This window comes from Varroa destructor, unplaced genomic scaffold (genome assembly GCF_002443255.2).
Source record: "Varroa destructor unplaced genomic scaffold, Vdes_3.0 BEIS01000005.1, whole genome shotgun sequence".
NCBI lineage: Eukaryota > Metazoa > Arthropoda > Arachnida > Mesostigmata > Varroidae > Varroa > Varroa destructor.
In genome coordinates this window covers 18348276-18361072 of record NW_019211458.1, presented here as the reverse complement: position 1 = coordinate 18361072, position 12797 = coordinate 18348276, and the positions used below count along the sequence as shown (strand labels likewise).

At 43.2% G+C, this 12797-nt stretch overlaps 1 protein-coding gene across 14 annotated transcripts in view; it reads right to left on the bottom strand.

Moving 5' to 3' along the window:
* LOC111250950 (uncharacterized) overlaps positions 1-12797 on the bottom strand; it is an 84280-nt gene that overhangs the window by 38077 nt on the left and 33406 nt on the right. The window lies entirely within an intron of this gene.

The window sequence follows — 12797 nt, the reverse complement described above, 5'->3', positions numbered from 1 at the left end:
ACGTTGCAACCGAAGCCCACTTGAAGCAATCCATAGAGCGCACAGACAAATAGACAGCACTGATAATGTAAAGGTGAAGTATCATTAGATTCCGAAGGCTGCTGCGAAAAACAAAGCTCACAGAGGTAGTAACAAGGGACAATTTGCACCGTTTAGGCCAGCAGCGCATGCTAATCATGGGTAATACCGGGTGCATTGTGGTGCGGTGAAGGCGTATTCTAAAAAAAGTGACATCTGTGAAGTTATCCTGCAGAATGTATTGTCTGTGTGTTGGAACAACGATAAAGTTAGGCCACACCCCTCGTCGGCACTGGAAAGGTCGAGGTTTCTGCTGCAGCGGACTGTTCTGCAGCTTCTTAGACTGGGGGCCGTATGATATAATGACGTACCTATAGGCAATATTAGCTACGAACGTTTGCGATTAAGCATTGCGCCACCGACATCGTCAACATTGTTAGCGTCATTAAAAGCGATAGATAGTGTCAGCGACGATAGCAAGATGGCCGTTGCTTTTTTTTTTTGCTGCTATTTTCCTCATCAGCGTCTCGTAAAACGTTTTGCGAACCTTTCAGTCTAATTAACTGCGGCTATTTCGACTGCTATTGCCGCTCGCGGCAACGAATCGAGTACGCGACAACAATTACAGTTACGAAAGAAAGACCAGTAAAAGGGGTTTATCTCAATTTGCCTCTTTTTTTCGCGTTTCGTATTTGCGAAGGACGCGTATAATTAAAGCTTTGTTTTTGGTTAAGTGTTTACTGAGTGCCACCCGGAACGACAGCCTATTTGTCACTGACTCGCACCCATCTTAGTTTCCATGTCAAGCTGAAACACACCTCTAAATGTAGCCTCCTCGTCTCTTATTATCTTGAGCGCGTTCTTTCTATGTCAACTTACCAATACTAGATATATATGCATATAGCGTACTCTGAGAAGACTTGCGGTAGATGTATACCGAGATGGAAGCTCGAAGCTACCGTTCATATCTGACATCCACTATGAAAAGTTTATCGGCCATTAATCTGAAAACGTCTTAAGATCTACACTCTGCCAGATTGTCGTCAGGTTTAAGGAAAATCAATAGAAAGGTTTTCTGTCGGAAGTCAGCGCAAAAAAATATATATGTACATACATGTTGTTTCGTATGAATCTTTATAAGTGGCGCGTATGTTACAGCAACGAAGATAGTTTCTTTCCTAAACAATACTTTGTGATGCGGAAACAACGAAAAGGTGGAAAAATGGTCGACTGTCAGAATTCTCTACCGTTAAGATAGCTGATTATCAATATCAATATGGCATCCTCAGTTTTCAAGCGTTTTGACGGAACAATCATTTTTACCGCTTCGGGACTGTTCTGGTTTCGTTATCAGACTACCTTAAAGTAAAGTACAAAATAGGGTTGTTCTGGCCATTCGTCCTCAAATAGGTCCAATTTACAACGATGGCCCCGTCGGATTCGGCTTTGTCTATTCAGGTCGTTCTGCCACGTTAGTAAAATGTCGAGGCGAGTAAATAATGTCCAACTGCTGTGAATTCCGCGGCGGACGCGGTGATACGATGGAGACTCGGGCTGAACATTTGCCTATCTATTCTGTTTGTATCAGCGCCACTTTTTTTTTCTCATGGATCTTATTTATTTCTTAAATATACAGAGAAAAAAGAAGGGACAAAAGTAGAAAGCGACACTTCGATATATAGATATACCAGGCATTTTTTGACCAGTCTATCTTGGTTCTTGTTAGTTATCGGTGCTTACTGCCGTCACATCGCTAAAAAGGTCGTTGATACTCAGGAGAACTTACAGGATTAACTATCAGGATTAGCTTTATTTCGATTTCATAATAGAAATCACCGTCATCGTCACCACCGCAGAATCATATATGTGTTGTCGTCGTACGGAATTTCTATCGAACACAGAAGCCGCACCGCATCAATGCACACAAATTGGGCCAGTCATAAATGTTAGGTGAATAGCGGTGCGCAAAACCAAATGCTTAGTATTCAGCTGGTCGAGAAGCTTAAGAACGAACAAGGGAACCATTTGTCGGTTGAAGAGAACGGTCAGGAGCTGTAACTGCCACCCAAGAGATATATGAATATATAGGTACACGATTCTGGCACTTCTTTCAAACATGTGATTTATGTAAATCGGATGGGAATAAAATGAACAGGCGAACTTTAGCCCAAATTCTCAGCAGCGTTCGGTTCTCTGCGCGAGCGTATTGGGAGCTGCTGAGCCTGTAGACCCAAGTTATTGTATATGTATAATGCCGTACAGAATCGTAGATATAAAGCGGCTTGTTTGGGCGTCGAAATTGAGTTCAACTGCAATGGGGGAGTCCAATGTTCCAATAGCGTACGGATCTTATGGTACTAATAGCTTGCTAGCTTACTATGAGCAGTCAATAGGCGCCGTCAGCCGGCAGTCCCTGTGCTATTTTGCTACGATTTGGCCGTCACTTTTGAACAACGCATTGTTGTTTCTTCCGTTAGCAAAAAGCCGGTTAAGCCGTTAATAGTAGATTCTTGTTAGCGATCTTCTGCTGTGGGTCAGGCCCTCACTTCCTATAACCGTGCAGTTGATAAGATCGGTTCGACGTTTACGTAAGTACTGCCGTCGTCGTTGTCGCTATATAAGCGTCGAAAATGTACCATATCTAATACAGTTGTAGTTTCGAATTGTGAGTATCGAGCTTCTTAGGTAAATATATTAATAAATATTATAATATATTGTCGCATGATGACTAGTAAAAACATCAAGCCATGTTTCAAAAATAACCACTGTGGTACTAGAGCGTTCTTCGTGGTTAACGCTGTTTGGAAATGTCCTCAGGGCTCGCAAGGTTGCTATGGTAACATGGTAGTTCGTTAGATTGAAGTGCATTTATAAATGCATGAATTAAATCAGCGGCTCGGTCCGCATTTGGCGGCCGTCGTAATAGCTTCATTAGATCCTGTTTGGGTGACATCTGTTACAGTCAATCAATAGAAAACAGAAAAGCGTATTATTCCCCCAGCTGGTTTGGTGTTTTTTTTTTCTACTAAGACTCTTAAATAAAAAATTAAAGGTTCTCGAAATGGTTCGTACGATTATCGTATATCGTTTCCCTCATTCGGCACTTTGAAGATATTGGACCGCCATTTATTTTTCCTTTTTCTAGACAATGTATAAATAGCTCGCGTAGATAGTGTCTCAAACATCATATAAAGCATCTGGTCATCACAGGCGACTTCATAAAATCGTTAGACTGCATCGTATGTAATGCTCTCCGCAACGAGATCCCCGGTTCAAACCTGCGGGTGATCTGAAGCTTTTCCGTCTACTCCGCGGAACCCGATGTGCAGCGTATGCTTGCCGATCGCCTGGCAGGCAATCGAAGATGAGGATTCGCTTTGTTCTCGACCGCCATTGCTTCAGTAGCAGCGACAGCAGCAAAATTGTAATGAGCCACCTGCTATGATTACCAACCAACACCTCTGAGAATAGACATGGATCAGCAGTGTCGGTTGCGTTTACCTTCCACCTGTTCGTCCTAACAGAATCATTCCAGTCCTACTTACCCTGTCGTTACGGTGGAACTGTCGATTTTTGTATCTTGGGGGCGGGAACGTCAAAGACCGATCGATCGATTGACACCGGACGTTAGACGAACGGGTACAATTGACGCATGTAACCGCCTTCGTCGAAACGTTTATGTCGTGGAGCCATTCGTCGGTGCCGTTGTTTAACGCCAGTAGCGGCCATATCTCCTCCCGTCACCCGGGACTAGAATTTCATTGAGGCGTTTACATTGTAAGAAAAACTTATCATATTCATTGCTGGCAATTTTTGCCGCCCCAGTCTCTGTTTCAAGTTTAGCTTTTCTTTTTCTGCTCGTAAAGCCGTCCGTTGTCGCTGGCGTACTCCACTGCATACTGAGCCTACCTGTTGCTACTCTCGGATCTGCGATTTTTGCTGTTGACGCTGACTGATGTCTATCAAACTGTTTCCCACCAGCAGAGGCTGGAAGCTCTTTCGTCAACCTTTTTTTTTCTGCTTTTAATTTCTCGTCACTTTGGCGAACCGTGTTCCACCCATCACTTTTCACTCGGGTGCTTTTTGCTATAAGCTACTGTTTGTCTGTCGGTCGGTCGGTCTGGGTGTGTGCGTGTCTATAGCACGCCCTGCGAATTATTGTTGGGATTTTACCAGTGCGTCCCTACGTGTAGCTTCGACTACTACGACTCCTATCATTGCTGCAATTATTATTAGGGGAACTGTATTTAATGTAGCACAATTTCCATTATTACAAATTCAGCTGTTATGATCACTTCAGCTATAGCTGCATTATCAAATGAATTGCCGTCTAGCTCTGTCTGATCGGAAGATGACGGAAAGTTAAAAGAACGTGAAGCAGAGCAAATCGAGTACCATACTACAGTCTTATCACACCATGGCGCCATGCCACCGTCGTTGTGACTGGAGCTATTCACAGCCGACGATAGGTTACAGCTTGTTCTGAGAGAAGCGTCCACGGTCATTTGACGGGCGACGATTGCTGCTACTTCGGTAGGCGACTACGGTGCTCACGATGACGAACTGCCGTCCAACGATCGCTTTAGCGACAAAGTTTCTTGCAAACGTTGCAATTATGCTCGAAGTTGTACGCTCGCTATTACGTTTATCTGGATACGGAACGTGTGTACAAATTTGGTTGCATCAGCTTCCAGTCGGCGGCACGTGTCGTTGCGTGTTTGTGGGACGGAAAATCTGTTTCCTCATTGTCCTAAAAGTCCCTTTCCGGTGATCTATCTTTGTCTTGTAGCCGACGCCCATTGACCAACCCAGAGATTTTGCGATTTTTTGTGAAACACCCGTAACGTCACTGCCTTAGCTATTATTTCTCACGGATGGTACAACCCAGCCCAGTTCAACAAACAAAATCACATTCAGTCAATGAGGGACAGCGGTTACTATTCGACCACGACCATTGTAAAATTTGACCGGGCCTCTGCCCAACCCGCTGCTCCGGAGGCCGCTCCACCTGCGGACCGATGATCGTGAGTCAACTCTCGCATTGTACAAGCATATGTTAACCATTCCGATCACGCTTGACCGGCTTTAGACACCACTGGGTTCCACGGGCGTCAGGCAGGCGGCTTAATAGGAAGGTCGTGAGCCTGTGAAATGATGGCCTGAACTAGCTCGAGTTTAGACCGAACCAATAAGCAGACAAAGCGAACAACCGTAAGCCGAACCAGGCCCGTTTGCAGACAGGTTACCGTTCTTATTGCCGGTACAGGACAAACGATGTGGGACGGTACCGGCCGAGCTGTGTGCGATAACCGGCAATAGACGACGTCACTGTTTGACAAAGGCGACAACGGCATCGACAGTCGGCAGCCTGCTTTGTGTCACCAGTGGCCAGGAAAGTGGGGGGTAGACCTCTATGGAACAGCGTGGACCAAGCGTCATTCATGTGCGTAGTAATGTTTTGTCACGTATTTATTCACGAACCCGACTGGTGAAGTCAGCAAACAATTTTGTGCACACGCACAATTCTAGGACATGACCAGCATAGCGGTCGCCACACGACTAGACTACAAATGGCTTAGTACATTAAGGGTACGAAGCGTATGATGCTCTTGTTATTGTTGTAGTTATGTAAGTGTGTTTTTTTTTTCGATAACAACTCACGAGTAACAAATGACCCGTGAAATTTTCTGTCAAATTATCGTTATCAGCTGGTAATTATAGCTCTTTATCTACGACACGAAAATGCGGTGTAGTACAGTCTTTGTAACGAATACAGGTTTTCCTTCGCTCGTCATACCGTCACGTACTCGTTCGGAGGCTGTAATAGAATTCGTAGGGGATTCAGCTTTCTTTTCCAGAATAGCCTTCGTAGTTAGTAATAATGAAAGGCAGAAAACGTTTGGGAAGGAGGCCGTCTGGCCTCGTTATGACCACTTTGACGTGACAGACATTGGTGTAAGAGAAGAATATACGTCCATGTGATGATTATGGTATTCAGTACGCTAGTGGTAAATATCGCGAGTACGGATAGCGTAAATAGAGCATCAATATAGACAGTATTGATGGTCTATTTAGAAGAAGCTGCTAGGGGAATACAATGTGAAAAAACGTTATATCAGTAACTTCTATTGAACTATCCTATCGATCCTGTTATTGAAGAAACACTAACTTGAAAGGATTATGGATATCTTTACATTTACTCAGTGTTAGTTATCATGACAATAGTATCATAGGAGAGTAACTGGAATAGCGTAATTGATATCTATCGCCATTATACCTGAGACAACATCAATGATTGGTCCTAATGTGAAGGCATCACTCATAGTGAGGCATAAATTTTACGTTTGCTGCGAGGTTTTCCCATTGGTAGCCTGTTTGGATTCGCCGAACGCTCTTACGAACACCGTTACTACCGGCCGAGCGGAATAATGGAGAATATACTTGCATCTGTATAGATTCAATGAATGTTCTATGTATTTTTTTTTGCACTGTTATCAAAAACGAAACGAGACCATAGGCGCGACATCATTGAAAGAATAAATGGACGACGTAAAGCGTACGAACGCAAACGGAATAAACAACGCTCCGAAACAGGACAAACGAGATAGTTGCAACCCAACGAATTCTATAAATGTACGTAAGACTTGCTCAAGGAAATTATATGAGGCCTGCACATTTGAACTGAAAACTGATGCTATATCATAAAAACTTTACATGCACGCAGAACGTTGCCGGTGGGACCGAACGTTGCTAGCCACGTTTGACCCCACTGCCAGAGAATCAATGGCGTACAAATGCACGATGAAAGTTGATAAAGGTGATAATCGGTGCTTGAGTTTGGGCTGGAGAAACAGTCATGCTATAGGTAAAGTATGTAAATACTATTCGTTTGTCGACAATTATGGCTAAATAGATTAATCATAATACCATGGCTTTCGTTACTAGAAGTATGTTGATTGGCGATAGCTGTGTTGCTGGATCCAGTCGTACGCGTAACGAGCTAGGAAAAAAAAACATCGACTTGCTTTTCGTCTCATACGCGCAGCGAGAGACAGGCCGAAATGGATCCGCAGTGTTATAAATACACGAAACACCTGTGGGGTAATTATCGTAAGTGGGGATACAAATGATAGTAGAATCTGTCGTGAACTGATACGATTCTTTAGATATCCTATCAAATACTAGTTCAATGGCCTTGCATGGATCAAAAAAACGAAAAACCCCACTTTTTCTCAGAGGATTAGTCAAATGGTAAAACAGGCCCCCCCCCCGCCCCCCCCCAGGTGCCATCTTTTTTGTGTAATGAACTCAAACGGCTGAAGATTAAATTTTAACTGCGATTTAAGTGAATTTTGCTTTTATACAAGCTAACAATAGCAGTTGAAAAAAATCATCCGTACAAAGGGTGAAAGTGTTTGTAGAGATTTTTTTCAACACCGGGATTGAATAGCGTTCGGAAGGCCAAAACATTTAAAACCGCCTAATCGGTAACTTCTGTTGCCATTGATACTTCTGCGATGTACTTCCACGGCAAGAGAAGTTAAGTTCACATGATTAGCGACGACGACGACGACGACGACGACAACAACAACGACGACGACGATAACAAGGGGTTGATTTGTTTTTATTTTAACTTAAGCGCGGCTCCGTGAGCCTCGTGGTGAGCGCAGACTAACGAAGAACATCCAATCAATTTCACATGTACAAAATCATTTCAGTCACAGATGAGCATAAAATGATAAATGTAGGGCTCTAATATCGAGGGATGCAATCGAATTAAGCAAGATTTGTGTTTAATTAGCCGTTGATTCTTCTGAAAATACAAATGAACAGAAGAAATGTAAACAAAAGCCCCCAATATGCTTGGGATGCTTTAGGGGGCTCTAACGGTTGAGCCTTCCTACTATTTTCCTATATAATATTATGTTTATTCTTAGTTTACATTACAGGGCTGTTATAAATCATTTAGTATTTTTCGTCATTGTAATGGCGCTTCGACACTTGTGTATCTGTGCCTTGTCACGTTGCTTGCCACAGACAGAAGCAACCATCTTAGATGCGCTGCTGAATCGAACCTGGGCTAAATTATTCCTACGTGTCCTACAGTCACGCTTCAATCGTGACTGCCATAGTTGCTATACGTGGTAGCCTTCGGGACCTCCGTCTTCCCGTACTTAGGGCCCCAGGTTGCGAGTCTTAGCTGGTGAGAAAAACGATATTTCTATAAACGCAAATCATTTTCCTTCTCCTTGGGCGTGAAAAAATAATTTGAAGGCGCGGCCTTTCTGTGCAGAGATAATAATGCTAACACCGTCGTCGAAAATTGCCAAGAAGTCATCAATAGTTTGTCTTCCCGAAAATTGTACTTTCTTTCGTTATAACGACGATGTTGTGTAACTGATAACGTTATCTATTATTATTATCGTTTTGAGCTATTAGCTTCCTTTAAAGAAAAATTCGGGCGGATGGTAAGAAAAAAAAATGAGCAACAACAACAACAATAATGGTCTGGTGACTAATGGTTCCCGAATTAAACTTGACCATAGATACAGTGTAATGGAACCATAGGGAACGCTTTCTAAGGATTCATATAATAGATGCTTAGCATGGGTAGCGCCAAACAGATACTACGTTTTCTGGGGCCGTTTCGTATACAGATGTTGATCGTTTCCGCAGTTGAGGTATATTCAGCCTCTAACAGATAAGTTTTCCATGAGATGACACGCTAGCGATAATCATCGTACTTAGTTGGACGTTACGGAAAATAAATATCTCTGATTGAAGAGTCTCTCTGTTTGCGTTTTTTTCCAAAGTTTTGCTTGGCCATGCTCATGAAGCTGAATGTTGTGTTGAGAAGATTCTGCGGGTTTGAAGAAGAAGCGATTTCTTAGTGATCACGCCGTTCGTCGTGTCACGTTGTAAATTCAGCTGTTAACAGCTCGAAACTTATCAATGTGCTCTTTCCTATTCCGTGCTTTAAATGGTGAAAACTGGGAAATAGAATTTACTCGGTTTACTCGATCATCCAACCGAATTGTCGATATCATTGGCCATATCAGTAACATAACAGAGGAAAATTATTTCCACTATCGTAATGTAAATGATCGGCTTCACTAGATTAAATCGTTTCTGGTACGCTCCTGAATGGGGCTCGTTGGAGACAAGTCTCTCACTGTTAAACTCCGTAACGTCGTCTTGTTCTATGCTAACAGTTTCTATCCTATTTTTTATTGCCGTGCAGAATTATAGAATTTAACGCCCCCTCTCTCTCTGTAGATATTTATGTACGTATATATACTTGTACGTATACGTAAGAGCTTAAATCTAGCATTGTAAAACGCGTAACGTCTTTCTGTACGATGATATAATCACGGCTGCACGGCGAAGCGACGACTAGTGCTGGCATTAGTCGTATTAAGAGTGCTTCATTTTGGTGATTTCATTGTTGACGTTGCCGATGCTGCGGCAAAAGAAGGTTGAAAGGAAGAAGCAGACGACGATAGAAGCAGATGAGAAATGGAACTTGGCAACAGCGGGGAATCGTGGCGTTGCACAACTTCATTCATCGCTTATGTGCGTCCATATACACGATTAATTACCACTAGATCCAAGACTTTAGCGGCAGGTGTACTGCGGCGCAGGGCCGCAAGCTACACTGCCACTGTTGATAGCCGTAGCACGTCCCGTTGTCATGGACTGTGGCGGACATCTCGCTATCCCGACGATTAAATTTCTTCCACTTCAGTTTGTTTACGCCATTGCTCCGGTGAAATGATACATGTGCACTCGACGCGTACTTGTCCGACTAAGCCGATGATGCCGACCATACGATAGGTTTTGCATTCGGCCGTGGCAGCGCCGTCAAAGCGGGGGAGGCTCACGCCCGTTTGCCGTTGGTGTGTATCATGCCAGTGAAAGGAAGTGGTAAAAAAAATATCATTTTCGAAGCAAACCAATGGTTAACGGACTTGCTGATTTTGGAATTGACTTCATATTGAAGTTGGCTCGCTAAATCATGATCAAACGTTTGTTTTTGAAGTATTCCGTAACACTAGAAAAGACCATTTTATTATAGGAAATAGGTCTGGACAAATTCTCGTGGGATAATTTCGACTTTGTGTCGACGAATCGCGAACGTGTGATACTGCATTATTCACGAAAGAAATATTAGAAATTTCTATAGATTCTCAGCCAACGTACGGCTGTACCTAAGAGCATGGGAAATTTTTTTACGAACCTATTTGTGCTCTTTAGCAGACGATAATAGGATATTGCTAAATAAATTATTACGGCCAGCTACACCAATGCATCTGGCAGAAAAATCTACCAACTGATAACAGTACAGGGCTATAGATCTCTATCTTGTCAAAATTTCACTTGAACATCTGGAAATCAAGGCTGTATTTCCGTTGTGCAGGGCATATAGACTTTAGCGATCAATCTCGCTAGGACAGGAATAGCTGCGCAAGTTCCTTATCTTCCGTTTCCAAACAATGAATGATTAGTATTCGCTTGTGTAAGCAGGAAAAAAACATCACTACACGGAACAAAACAGGGACGAGAACCTTCTTCCCATTACGACAAGCACTGGCATCTATGATGATCTACGATCCTTCTACCAGACGCTGTAGCGCTAATCCATTTGTAGTTTTCTAGAAAATTGACCCAGATCGAAATTACTGGCCGTACGTCTCTGTGTACAGACTTTTGGCCAAAGCAGACAGCTCACGTAGACATCAGAGCGAAGTTTGAAGGTCTATGTTATTTCATACGTTGTGAATGACAATCGGACCAAATATCAGACGCTATAACGGGCGACCATTTTGTGAAACTCAGGGCGTGGATAGAATACGTAAAAGAGAGATCTCAAAAATAATAACTCCATTGAAACGGCCATCACACTGATGAACGCGGCTTGATGAACACATTGTGGTGTTAGGTGAAACGAGCAGCTGCTTACGATTGTTGATTGAAAGCGCCATATCGGTTTCGGATAAAAATACGAGATCTAGCTCCACTATAGGTTGAGGCGATCAAAATACACCTAAGACACTACACCCAACAACGCATATCGTCTGCGTCCCCTTTCGAACGTGAGATGCCCAGGGTTTTTTTTCTTTCATTGAAACAATTTGTACCAATTTATAGTGACTTATGGTGTCTAATGCATGGTTTTAGGGGTGTACACGGCATAGTGTGAGTATATACAAATACAAGCATATATTTATGTGCAAGGATTTCGTTTGGCTTTTATTATATTCTTTATCCAATAGCTGTATAAGGGAGTTGTGTTTACCGCATCTCACATTAAACTGACTGAGCTAACTGAATTCTGCTCCGCACATCCCTTATCGTTATAGCCATCTCGAAGTCGACTTCCCCTTCCAAACTGATAGACGACAATGTCATCCCTACGCTATCAGCGAGCCAATTGACCCAGTTAGTGCTTGGCCTCTTGTTTAATTGGGCTTATTTTGAATATGTACTTTACTTAGATATGATATAGTAGTGGATTTTAGATGTTTTGCTTGACCTAATAGGACAAACATCGTCGGGCAGAGAAAAAATGCGATTAGCATTTAAATCTGATCGAACTGATGACTTTCTAAGCGCAAACAAAGCACAAGACCTCTAGGCTCACCTGTCTCTGGAAATAGTTTTAGGATAAGTCGAGCGAAGTTCCATAATTGCCCTGTATAGACCTAGTTATCTTATTAGACCTTACTCTTACGTAGGATGCAATTACTTTTTCAACGGTACGCTTACAGCAAGTTAAACGAAATAAATGACCACCTCTAGCCATTTTTTAAGTGTATCAAGGCAAGCAAGCCCGTTCTGCTAGGCGCAGGTGTTCCCTATGAGTAAAGATTGGGTTCCATTGCAGTGCAAGCCCCGGCAACCCACTCACGTCTAATAGGGCTTTGTTCATAGGTCAAGTGTCCTGAAGGTTGCAACGTTGCTCCTCTACTCAAGTGTACTCATACGTGAAGCAGGTCTTCAAGTCGCTAAGTTCCAGCAGGCACTGTTGTTCTCGAAGCATGTTCGATGTTTGCTAAGGGGCGGATTGTCTGATCGCATATTCTTTTGGCCTGGTTTGCCATTTTGTGCTAGGTTATTTCAAATTAAATGATGCTGATCAATCAACTAGGAACCTTTAGCTATACCGATCAAGTGGCTCTTTTATGAGTGATGTAGCTGTAGCTAGCATGGTTTTATTATCCGTTTCCATATTAAAACACGGTCAACTTCCATATTAAAGGCAATTGGATGATCAAGCTCAGTTGTGAACTTTCCGTCCGTCCGTCCGTCTATCTAGATGAACACACAGTCCGTCAGCCTAGAAACTGTCTCGTCTATGGCCTTTCACAGGTATTTGCCTGGGGATAAAGGGTTTTTGTTGTTGTTGTTTTCTCTCTCCTTCTAGATTTGAATTTCTCCTTTATTTTGTTGCTAGACGACGCCGTCCGTCTGTCCCGGACGACATCGACACGCGGGCCATCGTACCGTCTAGAAGGTAGGTCTGTTAGACGTCGCGTTGGCAAAAAGCGCCATTGCCGTTGCTCACATTTATATATCTCGCCAAAGAAGGCTGCGGGCGTTAAATAGCGTCAGCCGCTCCGTTGCTGTTGCTATTTTGGCCTTAGATAAGTTCGCGCCCTTGACGGTCACGCCTGCTTGAAGACGCGCAATGCTCATAGCTCGCAGTCGAATGCCAGCGCCAGCCGACTAGTGGACACGCATCAGTTGAAACGGCGACAGCAACGCCACGGCGGTCACTG